Source organism: Saimiri boliviensis, chromosome 21, assembly GCF_048565385.1.
Source record: "Saimiri boliviensis isolate mSaiBol1 chromosome 21, mSaiBol1.pri, whole genome shotgun sequence".
Lineage (NCBI taxonomy): Eukaryota > Metazoa > Chordata > Mammalia > Primates > Cebidae > Saimiri > Saimiri boliviensis.
In genome coordinates this window covers 26,101,361-26,128,445 of record NC_133469.1, presented here as the reverse complement: position 1 = coordinate 26,128,445, position 27,085 = coordinate 26,101,361, and the positions used below count along the sequence as shown (strand labels likewise).

The 27,085-nt window shown below is 48.2% G+C and overlaps 1 pseudogene; it reads left to right on the top strand.

The window, feature by feature from the left end:
- Window positions 1-13: 13 nt before the first annotated feature.
- On the top strand, window positions 14-20,841 carry LOC141582575 (CMT1A duplicated region transcript 15 protein-like protein; annotated as a pseudogene).
- Window positions 20,842-27,085: the final 6,244 nt, after the last annotated feature.

The following is a 27,085-nucleotide window of genomic DNA, read 5'->3' as shown; positions in this document are numbered from 1 at the left end:
AAAAAAAAAATAAGCGACTTCACTTCCTTGGTGACAGACCCTAACAGAACCTAGAACTGTCACCAGGTACCCACATCCTAGAGACAGCCCTGTAGCCAGCTTCCATGGTGGGAGACGCTCAGGAGAGCTAGATGTTCTCATGCTGCATCCCCACATCTCCAGGCTCCTGCTTCAGGAGGACCCAGAGTGACAGCCTTTTCCCACGATGCAACGCAGGCTCATCCCTCAGCCCAGGCGCCATTGGCCAAATCCAAAGGCGCCCCCAGATACCACAGGGAAGCCCAGGGCAGGCCCTACCAGGCCAGGCCCCACCGGTGATCCCATCGTAGCCACATCTGCACATTGTCATTGTCCAGCTGGAGCCTCTGGAGTTCCTGGAGGCACAGGCACGCAGTCAGGTGGTCTACAGTCTCAGAGACTTTCCGTGGACAGTGTTTTCTGGCTGAAATTCCTTAAATTCAGTGAGGTTGTTTCCATGTGTGGAAATTCTAGTGGAAAGTGACTGACGTTGGTGACTCTTTCTTCTGTATTTTTTATGTCTCCTCTTTACATACTTGTTCAATCCTGTATCCTCATGAACAAGCAAAATAGGACAGAGTTCTAGAAATTCCTTTTGTATCCTGGCCTATGAGGTCTATCATGTGTGCAATTTTATTGCCACTTTGGATGGATTTATTTTTCTGCATGATATAGCATAGATTTTCTGGTTACCCCACAGGACATATTGACAGGATGAAGATATTGCACATTTTTCCTGCTGGGTTAAGGATTCTTTTGCATTTCATTCTCTACCTTTGTCTTTTATTGTCGAATTCAGCAAAGTTACTTGAAACCTGCTTGGATTTTCTGTTTGCTTTTACACTTTCATAGTTGAGACCTAGCAGCCATTTATCAAGGGTGACATTTTTCCAGTACTGAGGCAAAGCTGGGGACTCCACCTCATGCCCTGTAACTCAGGCCTTTCTTCTGTGACTGTAGTGTGTGCGTGTCTATGTGTGTGAGTGTGAGTGTGTGTGTGAGTGTGTGTGTGCACATGCATGTGCTCTGTAGAGTGTTCCATCAAGTGTCTTGGGTGGTTCTTTTCTCTTTTCAAGTGTCTTGGATGCTTCTTTTCTCTATCAGAGAGTTTCTTCACATAGAAGTGCTCATCAGTGCATGAACATTTGCAGACTTCAGAGTTCTTTGTGCAATTCTCTTCTTATTGATAATCTTCCCACTAGACTGTTTTTTGTGTTTGTTTGTTTTTTTTTTTTTTAATGTTTTGAGTTCCCTGGAATCCTACTCTGAGAGGTAGGATTCCATGCAGTAGAGTTTCAGGATATACTCTCAGGAAAGAAGTGTGGGAGGCGTGACTGGGAATGTGTTACCACTGACCGCTCAGCTAGATGGCATTTCAAGTTTACCCTAAATTAAAGCATGGCTTTGGGATTAAGGCCTCAGGCAGTCATTGCTCTTGAACCACATTCTGAAGGAGGCACATCTTTGCATGAAGCTGTTTCAGTGGGAAAGAGCCGTAGGAAGCTGGGGATGCCAAGGGATGCCACAGTGCTCACTAGGAAAGACTTTCCTGTTTAGAACATGAGGAGCTGGGGCTTGAGGGTCTCAGTGGAACATGCGGAGTTCTAAACAATAGTCCAGGGCTTAGAATTGACTTGGCAATGCGGGCTCTCTTTTGGTTCCATATGAAGTTTAAGGTGGTTTTTTCCAGTGCTGTGAAGAATGTCATTGATAGCTTGATGAGTCAATTCTAAGCAAAAACAACAAAGCAGGAGGCATCACACTACCGGACTTCAAACTATACTACAAGGCTACAGTAATCAAAACAGCATAGTACTGGTACCATAACAGAGATATAGACCAATGGACCCAACAGAGGTCTCGGAGGCAACACAACACATCTACAACCATCCGATCTTTGACAAACCTGACAAAAACAAGCAATGGGGAAAGGACTCCCTGTTTAATAAATGGTGTTGAGAAAACTGGCTAGCCATGTGCAGAAAGCAGAAACTGGACCCCTTCCTGACACCTTACACTAAAATTAACTCCAGATGGATTAAAGACTTAAACATAAGACCTAACACCATAAAAACCCTAGAAGAAAATGTAGGCAAAACCATTCAGGACATAGGCGTAGGCAAGGACTTCATGATCAAAACACCAAAAGCATTGGCAACAAAAGCCAAAATAGAAAAATGGGACCTAATCAAACTCCACAGCTTCTGCATGGCAAAAGAAACTGTCATTAGAGTGAACCGGCAACCAACAGAATGGGAAAAAAATTTTGTAGTCTACCCATCTGACAAAAGGCTGATATCCAGCATCTACAAAGAACTAAAACAGATTTACAAGAAAAAAACAAACTAGCCCATTCAAAAGTGGGCAAAGGATTTGAACAGACACTTTCCAAAAGAAGACATACTTGAAGGCAACAAACATATGAAAAAATGCTCATCATCACTGGTCATCAGAGAAATGCAAATCAAAACTACATTGAGATACCATCTCACTCCAGTTAGAATGGCAATCATTAAAAAATCTGGAGACAACAGATGCTGGAGAGGCTGTGGAGAAATAGGAGCACTTTTACACTGTTGGTGGGAATGTAAATTGGTTCAATCATTGTGGAAGACAGTGTGGCGATTCCTCAAGGACCTGGAAATAGAAATTCCATGTGACCCAGCAATCCTATTACTGGGTATATATCCAAAGGATTATAAATCATTCTAGTGTAAGGACACATGCACACGAATGTTCATTGCAGCACAGTTTACAATAGCAAAGACCTGGAACCAACCCAAATGCCCATCAATGATAAACTGGACAGGGAAAGTGTGGCACATATACACCATGGAATACTATGCAACCATAAAAAACTATGAATTTGTGTCTTTTGCAGGGACATGGATGAATCTGGAAACCATCATTCTCAGCAAACTGACATAAGAACAGAAAATCAAACACCGCATGTTCTCACTCATAGGTAAGTGTTGAACAATGAGAACACAGGGACACAGGGAGGGGAGCATCACACACTGGGGTCTGTTGGGGGGAAACAGGGGAGGGACAATGGGGGGTGGGGAGTTGGGGAGGGATGGCATGGGGAGAAATGCCAGATACAGGTGATGGGGAGGAAGGCAGCAAATCACACTGCCATGTGTGTACCTATGCAACAATCTTGCATGTTCTTCACATGTACCCCAAAACCTAAATGCAAGAAAAAAATGCACCCCTAAAATGCAAAAAAAAAAAAGGCCAGGGCATTTGGGCCACAGAGTACAGGCATTGTGTTTGATTCAGTCATTACATAAGAGGAACTCCAGAGACCATGGACATACCATGGCTGTTTGTCTACCTCTTACTGTCCTTCCACTCGGGTCATCTTGAGCCAAGACACACTCAGACCAAACTACAGCAGAAGAGCGTGGTCCTTCCAGCCTCAAATCCTATCCTGACCCACCTTCTGCAGAGCCTGCCTGGAGGGCTGGAGGGAAGGGCAGCCTGAAGCTCTCAGATCCAGGTGACCTGGGCCAGCCCTGCTTATGGCTTTATTCACGGTCCTGCTGGGGCTGAAGAGAGAGGGTGACACAGAGAGTGAAGGGGTTTCTGTGTCACTTCCCCATCTGTCTGTATCACTGTGAGATGGGTACCACTGCTGTCCCAGGAGCCACAGTAATAGTCAGCCTCATCTTCCACCTGAGCCCCAGTGATGGTCAAGGAAGCTGTGTTTCCTGAGCTGGAGCCAGAGAATCGGTCAGGGATCCCTGAGGGCCGGTTGTTGTTACCATAGATGACCAGCACAGGGGCCTGGCCCGGCTTCTGCTGGTACCAGTTTGCAGAATAGGTTCCTATGCCACCTCCCTGGCAGGTAATCCTGGCTGTCTGTCCCAAGGCTACAGAGACTGCAGGCTCCTGAGTCATTGCAGAGGAAACCACAGAGCCTGCAAGAGAAGACAGGAAAGGTATCTGAGAATGAGAGTGTCATTCCCAGAGCCTTACCTCGTGCGTCACTCCTTGTGCTGACCTAAAGGGCAGGGCTAGGCTCGTCCCTGGGTCTGCAGGGGCTGAGCCCTGGGAGGCAGCACCTGTGCAGAGAGTGAGGAGTGTGAGCAGGAGCGGGGTCCAGGCCATGGTGGAGACACCCCAGAGCTCTGCCTCTGAGCCCACAGCTAAGGAGGAACCTCCAGGCCTCTCTTATCATAGGAAGGAGATGCTCTTCATGCAAATCTACTTCCTTTTTTTTTTTTTTTTTTTTTTTAAGATGGAGTTTCGCTCTTGTTACCCAGGCTGGAGTGCAATGGTGCGATCTCAGCTCACTGCAACCTCTGCCTCCTGGATTCAGGCAATTCTCCTGCCTCAGCCTCCTGAGTAGCTGGGACTACAGGCACGTGCCACCGTGCCCAGCTAATTTTTTTTTGTATTTTTAGTAGAGACGGGGTTTTACCATGTTGACCAGGATGGTCTTGATCTCTTGACCTCGTGATCCACCCGCCTCAGCCTCCCAAAGTGCTGGGATTACAGGCTTGAGCCCCCGCGCCCGGCTTACTTCCTTTATTCTTGTGTCTTGTTAGGTGGCTCTGGTGAGCAGTGGATGCAAATCTGTTCTCCATTCCCTGAAATATTTGTCCTGGTTCTTGTCTGAGCCCTGAGCCTGAGGGCCTTCTCTGAGCAATTTCCCAAGGTCATACGAAGGACCAAGTGTGTTTTCAGATTTACCCAATAGAAGGGGCCTCAAAGGACGCAGCAGTCATGCCCTTTGCACTTGAGCATTACCAGGGGACTTGGACTCATTAGGGGCCTCAGACTAAACCTCACAGTGCCCCCTGGTGCACACAGCGTGAATGGCATTTTCTATACATCACTAGATCATTCAGAAGGGCTGCTTAAAAGCTCATACAATACATGCCAGATGCATTGGTGAGATCTTTACAAGAGTTACCTCAAGAAGACTTTAATAATATGGAATAGGATGATGGGAGCCCCGTGCTCAAAGCCCATCTTTATTAGTGAATCATTATTAGGAGGGTAAATGTTTTTCCCTCGTGCTCCAGACAGTAGTGAGTGGGTTGATTATGAAGTTGTAGCCAAGCTGTCAGGCCAGGCTGCATTCAGAGGCCACAGCAGGTGGCCAGGCCCAGCCTGAGGGGCTTCCACTGTCCTTAACTTACTTGGTTGATGAGCAAAAGCACAGAGGAAAAGGAGAGAGTGGAGTGTGAGGCCCCTGTCCTGGTCCCCTTGTCAAAGACCATCCCATACATGCACCATTTCCTGTTATTTCCCGGGACATCCTAGGCATAGAGCACTGCCCCATTCATTCTAAGGTGCCCTGCCCCGCCTCCCACGCTCTGCCCCGTCTCCTACTTCTCCCTCATCTAAGGTCTTTCGGGTCTCTCTTGTTTTTATTTGCTAGAGCTCCCGAAAATTATACAAAAGAACTAGTGACCTACATGGCAGAAACGTATTTTCTCCCATTTCTGAGGCTGGAAAATCCACGACAGCGGTGTTGGTTGTGTGGTTCCCCTGAGGCCTCTGTCCTTAGCTTGCAGGGGCTGCCCCCTTGCTGTGTCCTCACGTGATGTTTCCTCTGCACGCTCACCACTGGAGTGTCTTTTCTGTGTGTGCAAAATTTTTCTTTTAGGAGGCCAGTCATATTGGATAAGAATCCATCCTAGTTTCTTCATTTTCACTTAATCACCTCTTTAAAACCCTATGTGCAATTTCAGTCACACACTGTCCGTTACAGCTTCAATGCATGGATTTTGGGGGACACAATTCATCCAATAACCCCCCACCCTGTGGATTCCAAAAAACTCTTGTCTCTCTCACTTGTAAAAACATTTACCTCTTCCGAACAGCCCAAATTCTAAACTAACTCAGCACCAACTCTAAGACCCAACTCTTATTCATATATAATTCAAATCAAGTGTGAGTGATTCTCCAGGGTGATTCATCCTGAGGGTTTAAAGGAAAACAGCTTTGTGGGGGGTTTCATCTTTAGTCTCTGTTCTCATCTGGGTGTCTGGAAAAGTAAACTACTTTATTCAAATGGAAATAAAGCAGTGAGTCAACATCGGCAACATTTTTGAGTTAGATGTGAAAAATTCACATTCTTAAAATAGAGAATATAATAATTTAAATGCCAATAAAATTAAATTTTATAATCAGTATCCATGGGCTATTTCTGAAAGCATTTGGGAAAGCACATAATTGATAAGAAAATATAACCAAAATACACAGAAGTTAAATTGTTTTTAGAGCAGCATATGTCTGAGTTGACTAAGATAAATCATACACAGAAATAATATAGCCCAAAGAAAATTAATCTCTTGTAAGCATATTAAATTACTAAATTCAATTTCAGCATTGAGCATCAACATTTTGGGGTACAAATAAAGAAACCTCTCAATGGTTATGTAAAAGGGTAATTGTTTCCTACTCATGCTTCAGTTTACTTGTGGCTTAATGATGCTTTGACAGTGGGAGAGAAGGATGTTCCAGAAGGTGTTTCTTTCATCTAGAAAGGGAAACTATTTCTTTACACAAGATGATAATTTGCAGGATAACGTATTTCCACTGTTACATCCTGTTCTTCTCATGGCAACTTAGTTGGGGGACTTACGGTTTAAAATCTCGAAGTCTCTTCTTTATCCCATTGTTACATCCTGAGTTTTACAATCTATATGCTTTATAAAAATTTGTAATACATTTAAAACTTGAACTTCATGTATTCATTTGCTTATGATGCTCAGAACACCAATGACCTTGTGCATTTTTGGTTTCAGCTACAAGGCTGATGTTAAGACCTTTTATCGCAGCCCTCACTGGATCATTCCCAACCTGATGCACTCTTCCTTGCCCATTTGCTGCTCCCTCTCCCTCTAATTTTCCACCTGGGAGGAGTCTCTATTCCTGATATATGAAAGCTCTCGTAAAACTGAAAGCAAAGGGATGAAGATGAAAGTCATGAGATTGTGACATACGGCTGTCTTGAGCAGACACAAGATCCTATCAAATAGATGGGACAAGTATGTTCTTATCCAGAGAAAGACCTCAGGCCACTACAGGAGGTGAAATACAGTGACCCTCACAAGGAGACCTCCACCCAGAACACACGCTGCTGCAATTTTCCAACTTTAAATGACCCTGCAAACCAGGGACCGTTAAACCATATCCTGTGGGACGCGCCTGGACTAACACCTTTTTAAAAATGGCCTCAAGCAGGCTCTGTGGCTCAATGTATAGTGCACTGGACTTCTAGCCTAAATCAAGAGATTTAAAAATGGCCTCAGAACTGACACTGGTTTTTGTATTTTTTAACAATTATATTGCACATGGTGCTGTCGGTACCTACATGTTATCTGCAGAGTTGACTGATGTGTGGCAAAGACTAAAATACTTCTTATCTAGACATTTAAGAAGAAGTTTACCAAATCCTAAAAAGGAATGAGTGCTGAAATATTTGAGCAAATGCTCAACCTCAAGCAAACAGGAGAACTCAAAACTCAACGTGTAACAAGATAACTTTTTATATCTGATAGGTTGGCAAAAATCTGTGCTTCCACCAACAAATTCCAATCAAGAGTAGGTCTGTCATTTTTACATTATTGTAGAAGCCCTCTGGAGGGGAATGAGAAAACAGTGGGTAAAAGTTACAAATGCACATCCTCTTGACCCAGCAATTCCACGTCTGGAAATTTTTCCTATGGTCACACGCACACATGAACTCAAAGCAGTCTGCATAGGGAGGCTCACTGCAGTGTTATTTGTAAGATCAAACTCACGGTGTAACCATTACAGGCTGCATGGCCACGACTCCACTGTGGAAAACTCTGCCGCCTTAGAATGAATGGGGCAGTGCCCTACGCCTAGGATGTCCCGGGAAATAACAGGAAATGGTGTATGTATGGGATGGTCTTTGACAAGGGGACCAGGACAGGGGCCTCACACTCCACTCTCTCCTTCTCCTCTGAGCTTTTCCACATCAACCAAATAAGTTAGGGACAGTGGAAGCCCCTCAGGCTGGGCCTGGCCACCTGCTGTGGCCTCTGAATGCAGCCTGGCCTGACAGCTTGGCGGCAACTTCCTGATCAACCCACAGCCAGAACCACAAATCTAAACTGCTCTCAAATTCCAGATGCACTGAAGTGACAAGATCACAAACGTGTGTCCTCCTAACATGCTAACTGTTAGACAGCAAATTTATGCAGCAATGGACAATAAACACAATTCGGTTTTGGAAATAAATATTCTTGTGGATATTTCAGGTATACAACATGTTGATATAGGATACCCATATAGTAAAATGGTTACTTTGTTTTTCATAAAATCCACTTAATCCAAGTTTACAAAGCCTAAACTATATATAATAATGGCTATGTTACTAATTGACTCATCACATTTAAACTGGGTGCAACTATGTCTGAATATTTATTAAATTAATTCTTAGCTTTAGTAGATTAATAAAGATTTCAGCTGCAAAAGTATTGACACCCAGGAAAATTACAAATGCTGGATGTCAATGAGGAAGAAGGAATGGACTCAGGTTAACTCTTCCCAGTGGAGCCATTTTGGAAACTCCTGTTCTATAGGGAGACCATCCGCTTTTGGAGAGTTGCCAGGACAGGGCCTCAGCAATGTTAGAGAGGGGGATTTTGAGCGAGCATTGAGCCTGTCACTCAAAATCTCCCCAGCTCAGCAACCTGAGGTATTGAGGAAAAGAGAAGGAGCAAAAATAAGAAAAACACAGCCAGATGCAGTGGGTCATGTGTGTAATTCCACCACTTTGAGAGGCCGGCGAGGGGATGAGATCACCTGAAGCCAGGAGTTTAAGACCAGACTGGCCAACATGGAAAACCCTGTTTCTACTAAATATGCAAAAATTAGCCAGACATAGTGGTGGGCACCTGTAATCCCAGCTACTGGAGTGGCTGAAACAGGAAGAATTGCTTGAACGTGGGAGTCTAAGGTTGCAGTGAGCTGACATTGTGCCACTGTGCTCCAGCCTGGTGACAGAATGAGACTCTGTCTCATAAAAAATAAAAAAAATAGAAAAACAACAGCTTCCTCTTGTTCTTAATCCTCAAAAACATGTTCAGATCTCCTCACAGTGGTTGCTGCTTCAGGACAGATGGGCAGAGAAGTAGCCCAGCCAGAAATGCCATCTTGACCAGAGCGTGGGGACACAGAGTGGAGTAAGATGCAGTTTCTTGAAATCCTGGTAATGACTTCTGTCCAGAGTGGTCTGCACGGTGTAGGAGATGGGATGCCTCTAGGGTGAGTACATCCCTAAAAACAGCAGCGACTGCACCTGTCAGGCAACACAGGTGCCTGCATTTGAAGAGCTAAAAATAGTTGCACATTCGAGGACCACAACACACAAGCAAAAGCTGTCCCTGTCCTGGATGAGAAATCACAGAGCAGGTTTCCTTTTGAGCTTCGTGGTGAGAAAGGAGAGGAGCTGAGAGAGAGGAATTCTCAAGGCCTTGCTGCAGGAAGCCCCTTGCACAGGGTGAGGAAGCATCTTCAGAGCAAGGGAGAGCCAGAGAGCTAGGGGCAAGATGGGTCTCAATTCCCCATGAAATTGGACCACTGTAGGAACTGCCACCTCTCCTATATAAGCTGCAATAATATCCAGCCTCATCCTCAGCCTGGAGCCCAGAAATGGTCATGAAGCCTGTGTTTCCAGACCTGGAGCCAGAGAAGCCACAGGGACCCCTAAAGCCTGAATACTGACACCATAAATCATGGGTCTGAGAACTGTGTCACCCATTGTTTTGGGGCTAAGAACAGAAAGGCTCTGCAGCAGGTGCAGGCAGGGGTGTGAGTGTCCTGCTGTTGGGCCAGAGAAACTAGCAGACTCCACCATAACAGGGGATAGGGCACAGGAACTGAAACTTGTGCTTAAGGCAAAGCTTCAGGGGAGAATCCTACTGTAGACTCATGGGATTTAGCAACCAGTCTATGTCATGTGCAGTAGAGAATTATTTATCTTTTGAAAACAACCTCTCCTATGTTCGTGGGCTTTGTTACATCCAGAACCACGTGAGACAGCAGTGACCACACAGCCAGACCTGCGAGATCCCCCCAGTCATGAGCTCAGGCAGGGCACGAAATGATCCACACTGAGACGGATGTGGCTCATGTAGGATGGTGCAGGAGCAGGGCCCAAGGGCACCGTCTTCCCCACGAGCAGGTTCTCCTCCCTATTGTTCCAGTGCCTCTTCCTGGGTTCACACTTACGTCGTCTGGTGGAGATGGCCTTCCTACACGAGGGTACTCAACAGCACCTGTCACCTGAAGGAGTCCTGACCAGCTCTGTCCAATACCGGTGTGACACGATCCTCCTGTGACCCCTAGTGTCTAGTCACCACATTAAATATCAGAAGATAAGACAAGTAAATTTATATAATAGTATATTTAATGTCAATAAAACAAAATACTATCATTTTCACATGTTAACATGACATTGTGAGATATATTACATAGATTTTCATGGCTATCATTGTTATGTTTCTGGAGATTATTATTTGGGATGTGTAGTTGATGGGGAGTGGAATGGGTTCTCTGTTGACCACGGTGGCCTGCAGTAGCTTTTGATATGACAAGTGACGTGTGTTTTACATAGTTCATCACATTTTCATATCTAGTTGGGGTTGTAGAAAGGAGCGACATTTGCAGAAGATGTGGAGGGTGGAGGTGGGCAGCGTCCATCCTGCAGCTCACCCTGTGGGTGCATCTGTGGTCTCTGCATGGGGTGAGGCTGCTCCACCTGCCCCCGGTGTTCCCTGCGTGGAGATCTGGCTCCAACTCTCCCTCAGCCCAGAGCACCTGGCATGTCGGGCTCCCCTTTCATTCCATAAAAATTCAAGGATCCATCACATTGAGCATTTCAACATTTACTCTGAAAATTTAGGACAGAAATTAGAGTTTTCAGTGTATCATGGCCCCTCGGGTCCCTGATTGGCCCATGTTGGGAACTCCTGGCCATCTTAGACGGGGCTTGCCGGAAGCTGACTCTGGGTTAGAGATTTCCATGCACAGAAGATGTAGGAGTGAGGAGGCCACACTGGGCAGGAGGAGACCTGACTCATGATGCGGTTGCCGCTGAGGCCTCAGGCGTCCAAACAGCGAGCTCTGGAGCTGGGAGCCCCTTGATTTGGTGGCATCTTAATTGAGGCAGTCTTGAGATCTTCCTTCATTAAACTGAACCCCTGAGATGGGACATCACCTTGGGGAAGCTTTCTGCAACCAAGAGCCCTTCCCAGTGAGGGCACAGCTCTGAGCTGCTGGGTTCTCAGCGGTGCTAGGTGGTCACATTGAAGAAAGGATCTGGGCTGACCTCACAGTGTTCCCTCTTCTGGTTTGCTCTGTTGGGAGTCACAGGCCTCCATACAGCCTGGAGCCCAGTACCTCTGCAGAGCTGGGCAGCAGTTCTGGGGCCTGATCCAGACAGGTGGTCTAAGGACTGGCCCCATCCCCACCAAATGACCATCCAGGACCAAGTCAGTGGACAGAGGTTGCATCTGTCTGTCTTTCCACCCAGGCCCTCACTCTCTAACTCACACAACAGCCCCAAGTCACCAGATGACTCTGGTCCTTCCAGGCCATGTATATGCCTGATGCATGCTCGGTAGAGACATCTTGAGGGGGCTGGAAGGAAGGGCAGCCTGGGGGCTCAGATCCAGACTCCGGAGGGGGGCTGGAGGGAAGGGCAGTGCAGAGGGGCTCACAGGTGAACTGCCCCAGATTCACTCATGGTTTTATCCACAGGCCTCCCGAGGCTGGAGTAGAGGGTGACAGAGGCTGGGAGGGTGTTTTTGTCTCACTTCCCCATCTGCGTGTGTCACTGTGGGATGATTACTACTACTGTCCCACACTTGACAGTAATAGTCAGCCTCATCCCCGGCCTGGACCCCGCTGATGGTCAGGGTGGCAGTGTTCCCAGAGTTGGAGCCAGAGAATCGCTCAGGGATCCCCGAGGGTCGATTGTTATCTCTATAGATGACAAGCACAGGAGACTGGCCTGACTTCTGCTGGTACCAGTTGGTATATTTACCTCCAATGTTGTTTCCCCCACAGGTAATCCTGGCCGTCTGTCCTGGGGCCACTGACACCGAGTGTGGCTGAGTCAGCTCATAGGAGGTCGCAGAGCCTGCAAAGATTAAAAAAAAAAAGTAGAGGTTGGGTTGCAGGTGAGACACATTTTCTGAAATCTCTTACATTCTTGTCCTGGACAAGCTCCAGAGAGTCTGTGAACCCTTAGGGTATCCCCTGCAATCCGCCCCAGTCCCAGTGACCCATGGACTTTCCTGCTGCATGGAGCCTCTGACCTGAAAACCCACTCCTCTCTCCTGGCAGGGGCAACCCTTCAGGCTCTCACAAGCCTTTGAGCAGAGTGTCGGGGACTTTAGCCCCACCAGTCCCTCCCCCTGCAGCAGGTCATGAGCATCCTGCCCATCACAGGCAGGGCCCTGCTGAGCTCAGAGTCAAGGCCACGCTGGACCCAGAGCCCTGGGGCTGGGCAGATTGGTGAGACCCTGGGGGCAGCACCTGTGCAGTGAGTGAGGAGGCCGAGGAGGAGAGGGGTCCAGGCCATGGCTGAGGCTCCCCCGATGCTGCTTCCTGAGGCCCAGGCTGGGCAGGTTCCTCCCAGGCCTCTCTTATCCCCTTGCTGAGAGAGTGATGCAAATCAGCAGAGTCAGGGCCAGCTGCTGGAGGAGCTCTGTGGTTTCCAGAGAAGGGCTCAGCCCCAAGGGACAGAGAGAGAGAAGGGGTGATCCTGCTTACCCACCCCCTCAGCCCATGGGATTCTTCTTCACCCACTTGTCACATAGTCTGGGCTGACATCTTTACCCAGATTGTGCCCAGCCTTGCTCCTGGGCTGGGTTGGTCATGGAAAAGCTCAGAGCTGAGTTTCTCTGTATTCTCCAGAGGATATAAACGTTTTCCATTAGAACAGTGGTTGGCCTGTTCAAGAGATTTCCAGAGTCACCATGGTGGGAGAATGACCAGGGGCCCACAGCCACGTCCTCCATCCCATCCCTGCTCAGGAGGCAGGTGGTTCACTTTCTTAGACTTCTTCGGGAATGTCCTGATCATAAATCCTTGATGTCAGACATGAGATGTCTGGTATTGGCTTAAATCCCTTTTGAAGACACATTCTAGAGCCCAGTGCAGGGGCCCTCTTCATTCCCACTCTACAGGGCACAGCACAAGCCTTGGACAGTTACAAATCCCACCCCAGGGCTCGGCTCCTCAATGCTAGAGGAAAATGCAATTCTTGGGTTCCGCATGCACATAGAGTTGCGGAAGATCCATGGGATGTGGTAAATTTCTACCTTGGCCGTGAGTTCTAGTGCCAGGTCATAGGTGCTCAGTATCCCCAGGGTGCTGTCAGGACCAAGGACAGATCAGGAGGTGAAGGAAGTGTTTTCTGCATGAGAGAATGAGAGGAGGCTGCAAACTCCAAGACCCCGGAAGTGAATGTTTATTGTAACTAAGTTGTCTTCAGTTGCTGGGAAAATGTATCAATGGATGAAAACTGAAGTCATCAGAAGATTAATGAGCAAATATTTTGTGCCTCATGAGGAAATAAAAAGCTGTGATTTGGCAGGATCCCAGGACAGAGTGCACAGTTGCACCATTCAGACAGATACTGAGGTCTTGTCTATTCCCCTTAGAGAACAGGATGAGAATCCGTGCGCATTCATGTGGGCCAGACAACAGTATACATTCACACCTTCTCTGCCCAGTATCGTTAGCTCTCCCTTCCCTGTCATGATACCATCATGGGGGCTCAGACCATCTTGACTTCATTGTTGAATCATATACACATGATGGGGACGGTCTATTGGAAGCTTTTGTGAGATCCATGCAGTTTTGAGAGTGGGGAATAAACTAAGACGTTTCCTCCTCCGTATTAGCAGCAATTGGGAGTTTCATTGTCTGGAGCAGCTGAGACTCTCCTACAACATAAAGAACATGTTATTAGATCCTTCAATTCCCCCCAGGAAGAAAGAGACACAAGATCTATAAAGGTCTAGGCGTAGCATATTTACACTTGGGATGTGGCTCCAACATGTATATCAGGAGCCATAAATGTCGCCCACTGTTTTCCGGGCCCAGAGCAGGGGGGCTCTGTAGCAGGTGCAGGAAGGGTTGGGAGTGTCCTGCTGTTGAGGCCAGAGAATCCAGCAGACTCTACCATGAGAACTGAAACCTTCTGGACATGGCAAACCTCAGTGGAGAATCCAATTTAGACTCACAGGTTTTGGAAGAAGTCCATGTCCGGGGCAGTAGAGTATTATTTCCTTTTGGAAAAACAGCTCCTTTTGTCTTACTGGGCCCTGGGAGATACAGGATCACACTGGACATCAAGTGACCATGTTGCCAGAACTGTCAGATCCCCCCCAGTTTTGACCTCAGGGAGGCCAGCAGTGACCTCTAGTGAGATGGATGTGACATAGGATAGGACGGGGTCAGGGCTCCAGGACTCAGTCACCTGCAGAAACAGCTCATCAACACTCATGTTCTCATTTCTCTTCCCGCAGCACATCTCCCTGGCTTCACACATATGCCCTGTGGGTGGACATGGGGCTTGCAGAGTCAGGTTACTCCAGAGCACCTGCAGCCTGAAGGAGTAAGGCCAGAGCAGCACTGCACAGTCACAGTGTGATGAGAGCCACGTGTGAATCCTACTGTCTACTCACCATGTTAGAGATTTTAAAAAGGTAAACTAGGTTCAGTAATATATTTTATTTAACCCAAAGCATGAAAAATAATTTACACATGCACACAATCTAAAATCACTTATGAAATATTTTATAGACTTGTTATATCTGCTGTTACTGTTATTATGTTGGGAGATTCTTTATGTTGAGATCGTGTGGTTGATGGAGACTTGAAGGAGTCCGATTGACAAGGGTGAGCTGTGGTGGCTTAATAAGTGTCAGCTTTGATCATCTGAAGGAGGGCTGAAAATAATGAAAGTTTGTGCAGGATGTGGAGGGTGGAGGTGGGCACGTGTGTCCTGAGGCTTCCCCTGTGGGTGCATCTCTGGTCCCTGCGTGGGGTGAGGCTACTCTCCTTCCCATGGATTTCTTGCAGGAGGATCTGACTCCACCTCTCCTTCAGGACCCACAGCACCTGGCATGTCAGGCTCCCTTCTGATTTTATAAGAATACAAGAAATACTCAGATATACTTGGGCATTTGGATGTACACAATAGAAATTTAGGAAATTTGCTGGTGAATCTCACTGTATACTGGCCACCTCAGGGCTACAGTGGCTCATTTTGGTGACAGCTGGCCATCTTAGTTTGGGTTCTTGGAAGTAGACTCTGAGATAAAGATTTGAAGGCACAGAGGATCTGGAAAGAATGAGGGAGGCATCGCCCACAAAGAAGACCCTGACCCAGACTGGGGGTGGAACTGAGGCCCCAGGCATCCACACCAGGGGATGTGGAGCCAGAAGGCCCTTCAATATCACCTTGCATTAACGCAGGGCTTGGGATCTTGGCCTCATGCAGTCATCACACCAAAACTCTCAAAACTCGGCCTAAAGTTTCGGAAGAAACTTTTCTGGAACCAACAACACATCCCAGTGAGGGCCCAGCTCTGAGTTTTGAGAACCTCCCAGGGGTTGTGGGTGGGTAATCTCAGAAAAGCAAATCTAGACAGATGCCACAGCATCCCCTCCTATGTGTTTCCTGTTCAAAATTCCAGGCTTCCATGGAAACCTGGAACCTCACATGTTGAGCTGCACTAGGCATTTTTGGGAACTGAGACACGATAGTTGGAAGAATGAGTGACCCAGTCACCATCAAATGGAAATCTCAGGCCAATTGATGGCTATCTCCATGTCTCTGATCTTCTATCTAGTTCTTATTTCCCCAAGTCACTCCTGAGGCCTGAAAACATCAGAAAATTCTGATTATAGCAGCCTTAGATCCACGTCTGCTCCGCCCTCTCCAGAATCAACCTGGAGGGCTGGACAAAAACATGGCCTGGAGGTCTCAGCTCCGGGAGAATGTGGCAAGACCTGCTCATGGCTTTGTCCACAGTCTTTCCGGTGCTGGAGGAAGAAGGTAGCACAGATGGGAAGCACAGAGATGCGTGCTTCCTGCTTTCTTGCTTTCCGCCATCTGAGCACATCCTCAGGGCAAACTAAAGCTGACCTCCCTAACCCTGCAACACTGAAGACACACAGACATTTGATAAATGCATTTTTGGTTTCTTCCTCAAAATACTTTTAATCTCTTTTCATCTTTCCCCAATGCCTATGAAAATTCTTTTAATGTTTCATATTAAAATAAATATTAATGATTTCAGATTTAATTTAAATATTATAGCATACACTATGCTGTCTTCCCACGTAGATTCTTCCCTGAAACCATGGCAGGTGCATGGAGCAGCTCTCTGAGCACCAGGAAAGGAAATGGCCGTGCGCAGCAGTTTGGGATGGCCGCAGCAGATGAACTTCAACGGGGTCAGTGTGAGACTCCTGGATGTCCTCAGTGTCCCCTGGCTGGGATTCCAGACAGCCCCAAACCTGAAGGGGCACAAACCTAAAAACAGAAAGCAGTCCAGAAAGCCCTCTTGTTCAGGATTGAAGATAGGAAAGGAAACTTATTTGGTTCAAAGTGAAGGCTCAGTCCCCTGCACACGCAGTGGGTCACCGCTGTGCTCTCATCTCTCTTACACCAGCGCCTCTCCCTGGGTTCACACTGATGTCCTGTGGGTGGACATGAGGCTTCCTGCACCAGGTCACTCCACAGCCCCTGGACCCTGAAGGGGGAGAAAACCAGCACTGTTCAGTCCCAATATGATGTGAGCCTCATGGGAATCCCACTGTCTGGTCACGGCATTAGAAATACAAAGAAGTAAATGAGTTTAAGTAATATATTTTATTTACCTAGCATATCAAAAATAGTAACACTTTCATACGTAATCTAGGACAATTTTTATGAGACATTCTTTATATTTTTCATGGCCATTATTATTTTGTGAATAATTTTTAGACATTGTATAGCTGATGGAGATGTCAATGGGTTTCCTGTTGACAAGGATGGATCGTGGTGGCTTTTTAAGTGTCAAACTTCATAGGCTGAAGGAGGGGTGAAAAGAATGATTTTTTGCACAGGACGTGGAGGGTAGAGGTGGGCAGTGCCCATTCTGCAGCTCACGCTGTAGGTGCATCTGTGGTCCCTGTGTGAGCTGAGACTGCTCCTCATGACCTGGGTTTCCCTTCAGGGAGATCGGCCTCCAACTCCCCCTTGGATCCCAGAGCACCTGGCGAGTCAGACTGGTTTTCATTCCACATAGATGCAAGAAAGACTCAGATCTTACTGGGAATTTGGATACCCACAATGCTAATTTAGGAATAAACTGGTGCTTTCCAGTGTACAGTGACCTCCTCGGGTCCTGCATGGCTCATGTTGGGGACTGCTGGTTATCTTCATTCGGGTTCCCTGGAAGCAGACTCTGAGATGGAGAACTGCAGGCACAGAGGATGTGAAAGGAGGTGAGGGAGGCAACACTGGCCAGAAGGAGACTCTGACCCACATTGAGGCCTCTGTCAACCCTACAGGGAGCTGTGGAGCTGGGAGGATTTTCAGGTCCTTCTATATTGAGGCAGGGTCTTGAGCCTGAGCTGGGCATTTCTGGGGGCTGATCCAAGATATTCAGGCCAAGGACTGGCTTGTCATGACCTGTGGAAATCCAGCGACCAGCTGATGGATGTCCACCTCAGTCTGATGATCCAAATCATGTCCCACTTCCAGGTGAACTGGGCCAGCCCCGCTCATGACTCTGTCCACTGTCTTCCTGGCTGGAGGAAATGTCCCAACCTGGTCATTTTATCTAAATGATGTATGTGTCATTAGCCCACTTGTGAACTATTTCAGTGAGAATGCTTGAGTCACTTAAGGAACCACTCACACATGTGGTCGTCAGGACGTCTGCTCTCATTTCACCCATGGCTCTGATCCTTCTAGGCCATGCCCATCCCAACTGCAGACCAGCCATTGCCACCCTCAGCTCTGCCATTGTTTATTCATTTTTCCCGTCGGTATTTTACGTGAACTTGTAAAAAGCACCAGAAAAACACCAGGGTTCTGAGTCCAGTGTGGTTTTCCTGTGCTTTTTACAGGTTTACATGAAATACTGGTGGAAAATCCACTTTAAGCCTCATGGTCTCTGTGAGCATCCAGGGACACAGCCTTTGCACAGGGCGCGGGCTCTGCAGGGGTGGCGGGCCCTGGTCCCTGCAGTGAGGTGTATCCTGTCACTGAGCCAAGACCACCTGGTGGCCAGAGCTGTGGCCTGAGGCAGGAGAGAATCCCCTTCCCTGTGGAGAGCATCTGCTCAAGGAGGCTGGGGAGGCCCCATCCAGGAACCAGGGCCATGAATGCGCCACCCCACCCACCTGAGACTGCTGAGCATAGGAGCTGACCCTGAGTCAGAGTCTGCCTGGAGTTGGAAGGAAAGTCAGAGGCAGAAGAGATGTGGGGTCTCTGGAAGTGCCCAGGACTGAGGGTTCAGCTCCCCAGAATGCTGCTGGACAGAGAGGGACAAGACCCTGAGAGTGACAGGAGGTTCAGGCTGCCATTCTGGGTGAAGAACTCTGGCCCTAGGAGCCCTGCCCCTCACACTGTGCCCCCCTCCTAGTGCACCTCGACCTCATGGGCGTCTCACAGAAAATCCCAGCCCCGTGGGAGCTGCCCAGGCTGGCACCAGTGCCCAGCGCCTCCAGCTGCATTTCCCAGCTGAGACCCTCACTGTGTCCGGGCTCCTGTCGGTGTCCTGGGTGACTGTGTGATTCTGACCCTCAGGACGGGGTTACTGCAGCCCGAGGGGATACGAGGCACCTTACTGGACTTCCAGACTCAGGACTGATCCTTGGACACCTCTTGAGCCTTCAGGGCTGGCCTCTCTCTTAGGCTCGTCCTGGGCGGACCCAGCCTCTTCTGTCTGCAGCTCTGCTGCCCCCTGCTGGTCAAGAAGACGGAGCCCAGGACATCCCTCCTGCTGACCCCAGAATGCCTGCCACCTGGGACGGCAGGGATCATGGAGTTAATCAGTCTGTGCCACATATGAACCCCTCTGGCTCAACACAGAGAGGAGGCATATATGGTTGGGAGGAGGTGAGGCGGGTGCAGTTCTGATAACCGAGTCTCAGGTTGAAATGCTCTTCTCTGTTCCACGGTTTTTGATCACAGAATGGAGAGTGCAGGCTAAACTGTGGCTCTTCTGTGAGAAACGTTAAGTCCGGAGAAATGCGGCCATTCCCACATGCACTCCTGCTCCCCAAGTACATAGAAAACAAGATTGATTTTCTCACCCGGATGGAAACAGGTGCACTGTAATTGGGAGCGCCTGACATTTCTGCCACTAAACCTCAGTTGTGTACTTAAACCATCATCACCACCATTGTCATTATATGGTTTCTATTAATCATAACAACAAGAAGATTAAAGTAAAAAGTTATGACCGTGACTAGGTGGGGCCTTTCAGTGTTCAAACCACAAAGGAGAAACTTAATAGCCTTCCCTGCAACTGTTGCTTAATTTGCATTTATTTTTTGTTATAACCTTAAATATTTATCAAAAGTTAACAATTCAGTGATTCAAATTAAGATACCTTTTCTCCACAAGATGTTGATCATTTTTATGTATTTGATGTGAAACTATGCTTCTGTCGCTAGGAGGCCTTCCCTCCTCTACAGGAATAATCAAAATTGGTTTAATCAACATGAGGCCCCTGTTGGATCGCAGGCCCCCAGTGAACTCCTAGGCCCCAGGTGCACATCAGGCGCAGGTGTGCGAGCAGGCCCTGGGTGGACTTCCCTGTACACAGGTAAGGAGTTGACCTGGGGGGAGAGTGAGCAGCCAGCAGCCAGAGGATTCTGAGTAGGTCTTATGGAAGGAAGGGGCCGAAGGGATGGAACCTTAAAGAGGTGCCTTCACTTCCTTAGTGACAGACCCTAACAGGACTTAGAACTCTGGTCACCAGGCACCCACATCCTGGAGACAGCCCCGTAGCCAGCTCCCGTGGTGGGAGATGCTCAGGAGAGCGAGATGTTCTCATGCTGCATCCCCACATGTCAAGACTCCTGCTACCAGTAGGCCCAGGGTGAGAGCCATTTACCAAGATGCCGAGGCAGCCTTATTCCTCGCCCCGAGTGCCATTGGCCATTTGGCCAAAGGCATCCCTAGGTACCACAGGGCAGCCCAGGGCAGGCCCTACCAGGCCAGGTCTCACCAATGATCCCATTGGGGTCACATGTGCACATTGACCTTGTCCACCTGGACCCTCTGGAGTTCATTGAGGCACAGGCATGCAGTGACAGGGCCTATAATCTCAGAGACTTTCTGGGGGCAATATTCTCAGGCTGGATTTCCTTAAATTCAGTGAGGCTGTTTCCGTGTGTGGAAATCCCACTGGAAAATGACTCATTGGTGATGTTCTTTTTCAGCTCCTGCTCCATGTGCAGCAATATAGGACCTTCCAGGGCCAGCTGATAAGCCAGTGCCAGCACCAGGGGAAGAGCCCCCTTCAGGGGCAGAACAAGAGCTAGAGGCAGCTGCAGAGCCCTCCTGCCCCTGCCCTGGCCCTGCCAAGGACCAGCCTAGTGAGAAGCTGCCTGACGTCATGGCACCTGCTATAGCCACTGCCCTCAGCTCTGGAGCTGAAGGTAAAAGAGAGGGTGTAGCCATTATGGCCCCAGCCAGCAGCACCCCTGCTGCTCTCAGTCCTGGGCAAGGTGGGAGACATGGAGGCCAGGACCGGGTGTGCAGCTGGGCTCCTCTGCCTCAGTGGAGACAGGTTTCTGTCATCTGGCTGAGCTGCAGCCCTGCAGCTGAAGGACCTGTTGTTGTTGCTGCTGCTGCTGCTGCTGGGATTGTTTGCTGCCTGCAAGAGGTGCTGAAGAGCAGGAAAAGAAGCCTGGCAGGAGGGCTTCCAGTGGCTCCTCCTGCTCCCAGAAGCGGCATTTTCCTTTAGATATGGAGGTCTGCATTCAACTAGGTATTTGGGCAAATGGCCCATGAGGTGCTGCCCAGGCTGGGCCCTTCTTCAAGGGTGAGCTGGGAGTCAGGGGGTCAGGGGGCATCTCCAAAGGGTATAGGAACTGAAGCTTCTAAACTCAGTACTTGTGCCCCAAAATCTCACGCCACCACCTGTGATAGAATTTACTCATAGTGCTAGAAGTTTCTCCATGACATTTAAATGAAGTTTGGCTTTTCGGAACTTCATGTCTTCTGTAACTCCTTAATGTCAGATGGTGTTTTGAGGTTATCCTGAAAATCCCTGATTGTTGCGTCTCTTTGTTTCAGTGATTTGTGTAATTGAATTACCTTCTAATCAACTGTTATTGGAAACCCTTCAGGCACGGCTTTTAGAAGATCTTGACCTACCTTCACTTGTTTTTACTCTCTGGTTTATTGTGGAAAGAGGGATCACGTAGCTTCATTCCTCCTGCAGATCACTTGCCTTTTGCCATCAAGGATTTGGCATCAGAGAGTTTCCAAAAATTACGTGTACAAGTTGATGTGTTGGTACTTTAGCTAATCTGGGTGCCAAAGCAGAATGCCACAGACTAGGTCACAGAGAAATAATTTTATTTCTCATGGTTCCGGAAATGGTAAACCAAGGTCACGTGGTCAGCAGATGTCATGTCTGGTGAGGGCTTGCTCCTAGTTCATAGACTACCATCTCTTTACTGTGTCCTCACATGACAGAAGGAATCAGGGAGCTCCCAGCAGTCCCTTTGATAGGGACACTGATTCCATTCATGGAGGCTCTGCTTTCCTGACCTAATCACCTTCCAAGGCCTCAACACAAAATCCTATTGCATAGGGAACTAGATTTTAACACATGCATTTGAGAGGACACTACGATATGGTCTATAGCGTCAGGTCACCCTGAGCCATTTGCACTCACAGGAAATCTCTGATCTTCTATAACTATTTGCTGGTGGCTCTGGGTTGAGGAAAATCTTTAATTGCAGTACTTGATTCAGCTGGGTCCAAGCTTAAATTCTTTGTTTGCTCACATAACTTGTTCATGGGACAGATGGTATGTTAGTGGCAAATGGCCATTTGGAATTTTAGGAGGATTGATGGTGGAGGGCTTGGGACGTGGGTGAGAAGTGGAGGGAGGAGAAGATGAAGGTGCAGAAGGAGAGACAGCAGAATGTGAAAGGGGAAGGGGAACTCTGGATGTAAGTGTCAACTTACCTTAGAGGGCAAGGAAGGTAATTTTCCTTGCATTCTAAACTAGGATCCCATATCACGTGAGCAACACCTGAGGAATACAGATTTTCAGTGTGCATTCCTGGTTCTGGAAATTTTGATTTCATACATCTGGAGTTGTGCCAATTTATCTGTATCATAAGAATTTTGGATAATTCTGATGAAATCTGATGACAAAGCAGAGCTCGACAACCACTAGTTAGGGATGTAGATCTGGAAGACTTGATTATGTAAAACAAGACAACTGAGGAGGAATTGTTTAGGACTGGCGCTCTAACTGGTAGAACCCCTCTGGACGGGAATGAGAAAACAGTGGGTAAAAGTTACAGGTGCACATCCTCTTGACCCAGCAATTCCACATCTGGAAATTTATCCTATGGTCACACGCACACATGAACTCAAAGGAGTCTGCATAGGGAGGCTCGCTGCAGTGTTATTTGTAAGATCAAACTCACGGTGTAACCGTTACAGGCTGCATGGCTACAACTCCACTGTGGAAAACTCTGCCACCTTAGAATGAATGGGGCAGTGCCCTATGCCTAGGATGTCCCGGGAAATAACAGGAAATGGTGTATGTATGAGATGGTCTTTGACAAGGGGACCAGGACAGGGGCCTTACAATCCACTCTCTCCTTTTCCTCTGAGCTTTTGCTCATCAACCAAATAAGTTAGGGACAGTGGAAGCCCCTCAGGCTGGGCCTGGCCACCTGCTGTGGCCTCTGAATGCAGCCTGGCCTGACAGCTTGGCTGCAACTTCGTGATCAACCCGCAGCCAGAACCACAAATCTAAACTGCTCTCAAATTCCATATGCACCGAAGTGACAAGATCACAACCCTGTGTTCTCCTAACATGCTAACTGTTAGGGAGCAATGTTTATGCAGTAATAGACGATAAACGCAATTTGGTTTTAGGAATAAATATTCTTGTGGATATTTCAGGTACAAAACGTGTTGATATGGGATACACATAAGTAAAATGCTGACTTTGTTGTTGTTGTTGTTTTTGAGACAGACTTTTGCTCTTGTTGCCCAGGCTGGAGTGCAATGGCATGATCTCGGCTCACTGCAACCTCCGCCTCCTGGGTTTAAGCGATTCTTCTGCCTCAGCCTCCCCAGTAGCTTGGATTACAGTCATGCGCCACCACGCCCAGCTAATTTTGTATTTTTAGTAGAGATGGGGTTTCGCCATGTTGGTCAGACTGGCCTCGAACTCCCGAACTCTGGTGATTCGCCCACCTCGGCCTCCCGAACTGCTTGGATTACAGGCGTGAGCCGCTGCACCTGGCCAGCCTACTTTGCTTTTAATAACATCCATTTAATCTAAGTTTATGAAACCTAAACTATATATAATGATGGCTATGTTTACTAATTGATTCATAAAATTTAAATATTGGATACAACTAATATCTGAATAATTATTAAGTTAATTTTTAGCTTTATTAGATTAATAAAGATTTCAGCTATGAAAGTATTGACACCCATGGAAACTACAGGTGCTGGATGTCAATGAGGAGGAAGGAATCGACTCAGGTTAACTCTTCTCTATAGGGCCATTTGGAAACTCTCATCCTATGGGTAGACCGTCCAGTTTTGGGGAGTTTCCAGGACAGGGCCTCAGCGATGTGAGAGAGGGGGATTTGAGGGAGCACTGAACCTGTCACTCAAAATCTCCCCAGCTCAGCAGCTAATGTATTGAGGCAAAGAGGAGGTGCATAAATAAAAACACGGCCAAGGGCAGTAGCTCATGTGCTTAATGCCACCACTTTGGGAGGCCAAGGCAGGTGAATAATCTGAGGTCAGGAGTTAAAGACCAGACTGGCCAACATGTCAAAACCTCTTCTCCACTGAATATACAAAACTTAGCCAGGCATGGTGGTGGGCACCTGTAATCCTGGCCAGTCAGGAGGCTGAGGCAGGGAGAATTGCTTGAAGTCAGGAGGCCGAGGTTGCGGTGAGCTGAGATCATGTCACTGCACTCCAGCCTGGCAACAAAGCAAGACTCTCTTTCATAAAAAATAGATAGAAAAATAAGAAAAGCAGCAGCTGCCTCTTGTTCTTAATCTCTCAAAAACACGTTCAGATCTCCTCACAGTGGTCACTGCTTCAGGACGGAGGTGCAGAAGAACAGCCCAGCCAGGAGTGCCACCTTCACCACAGCGTGGTGGACACAGAGTGGAGGAAGACGTGATTTCTTGAAACTCCCCGCAATGCCTTCTGTGAAGATGGGTCTGCACAGTGTCGGAGAGGGGGTGCATTTAAGGTGCGGACATCCCTAAGAACAGCAGCGGCTGCACCTGTCAGGCAGCTTCTTCTCAGGCACTGCCTGCATTTGAAGAGCTGGGAATTGTGGCGCGTGCAAGGACCACAACATACACACAAGCAAAAGGAAGCTGTCCCTGTCCTGGATGAGAAATCACAGAGCAGGTTTCCTTTCGAACTTTGTGGAGAGAAATGACAGGAGCTGAGAGATGAATTCTCAAGGCCGTGCTGCAGGAAGCCCCTTGCACAGGATGAGGAATCATCTTCAGAGCAAGGGAGAGCCAGAGAGCCAGGGGCAAGTTTGGGTCTCAATTCCCCATGAAATTGGACCACTGTGGGAAGTGCCATCTCTCCTATATGAGCTGCAGTAAAAACCAGCCTCATCCCCAGCCTGAGCCCAGAGATGGTCATGGAGCTGTGTTTCCTGACCTGGAGCCAGAGAAGCCACAGGGACCCCTTAGGCCTGAATACTGACACCGTAAATCATGGGTCTGAGAACTGTGTCACCCGCTGTTTTGGGGCCAAGAGCAGAAAGTCTCTGCAGCAGGTGCAGGTGAGCATGTGACTGTCCTTGTGAGAGAAACTAGCAGACTCCACCATAATAGAATTGGACACAGGAACTGAAACCTTGTGCTTAAGGCAAAGCTTCAGGAGAGAATACCACTGTAGACCCATGGGATTTAGCAACAAGTCTATGTCATGTGCAGTAGAGAATTGTTTACCTTTTGAAAACAACCTCTTCTATGTTCCTGGGCTTTGTTACATCCAGAACCACGTGAGACAGCAGTGACCACACAGCCAGACCTGTGAGATCCCCCCAGTCATGAGCTCAGGCTGGGCACAAAATGATCCACAGTGAGACGGATGTGGCTCATGTAGGATGGAGCAGGAGCAGGGCCCAAGGGCACCATCTTCCCCATGAGCAGGTTCTCCTCCCTATTGTTCCAGTGCCTCTTCCTGGGTTCACACTTACGTCGTCTGCTGGAGATGGGCTTCCTACACGAGGGTACTCAACAGCATCTGTCACCTGTAAGAGTCCTGACCAGCTCTGTCCAATAATGGTTTGACACAAACCTCCTGTGACCTCTAGTGTTAGTCACCTCATTAAAAATGAAAAGGAAAGACAGGTAAATTCCGATAAATAGTAGATTTCATTTATGTCAATAAAGCAAAATACTATCATTTTTACATGTTATCAGCATGAAATTATGAGATATATTACGGAGATTTTCATGTCTATTGTTACTGTAATTTTTGAGATTAATTATTTGCGGTCCGTGTAGTTGATGGGGAGGGGAATGGGTTTTCTGTTGACCACGGTGGCCTGCAGTAGCTTTTGATATGACGAGTGACATGTGTTTTACGTAGATCATCACATCTTCATATCTGGTTGGGGTTGTAGAAAGGAGTGACATTTGCAGAAGATGTGGAGGGTGGAGGTGGGCAGCGTCCATCCTGCAGCTCACCCTGTGGGTGCATCTGTGGTCTCTGCATGGGGTGAGGCTGCTCCACCTGCCCCGGGGTTCCCTGCATGGAGATCTGACTCCAACTCTCCCCCAGCCCAGAAGACCTGGCATGTCAGGCTCCCTTTTCATTCCATAAAAATTCAAGGAACAGTCACATTGAGCATTTCCACAGTTACTCTGAAAATTTAAGACAGAAATTAGAGTTTTCAGTGTATCGTGGCCCCTCGGGTCCCTGATGGCCCATGTTGGGAACTCCTGGCCATTTTAGACAGGGCTTGCCGGAAGCTGACTCTGGGTTGGAGATTTCCATGCACAGAAGATGTAGGAGTGAGGAGGCCACACTGGACAGGAGGAGACCTGATTAATGGTGGGGTTTCAGCCGAGGCCTCAGGCATCCACACAGTGAGCTCCGGAGCTGGGAGCCCCTTGATTCGGTGGCATCTTAATTGAGGCAGTCTTGAGATCTTGCTTCATTAAACTGAACCCCTCTGAGATGGGACATCACCTTGAGGAAGCTTTCTGCAACCAAGAGCCCTTCCCAGTGAGGGCACAGCTCTGAGCTGCTGGGTTCTCAGCGGTGCTAGGTGGTCACACTGAAGAGGGGATCTGGGCTGACGTCACAGTGTCCCCTCCTCTGGTTTGCTCTGTTGGGAGTCACAGGTTGCCACACAGCCTGGGGCCCAGGACGTCTGCAGAGCTAGGCAGCAATTCTGTGGCCTGATCCAGACAGGTGGCCTAAGGACTGGCCCCATTCATACTATGTGACCATCCAGGGCCAAGTCAGTGGACAGAGGTTGCATCTCTCTGTCTTTCCACCCAGACCCTCACTCTCTAACTCACACAACAGCCCCAAGTCACCAGATGACTCTGGTCCTTCCAGGCCATGTCTATGCCTGATGCATGCTTGGTAGAGACATCTTGAGGGGGCTGGAGGGAAGGGCAGACTGGGGGCTCAGACCCAGACTCCTGAGGGGGCTGGAGGGAAGGGCAGCCTGGGGGCTCAGACCCAGACTCCTGGGGGGGCTGGAGGGAAGGGCACCCTGGGGGCTCACAGGTGAACTGCCCCAGATTCACTCATGGTTTTATCCACAGGCCTCCCGAGGCTGGAGGA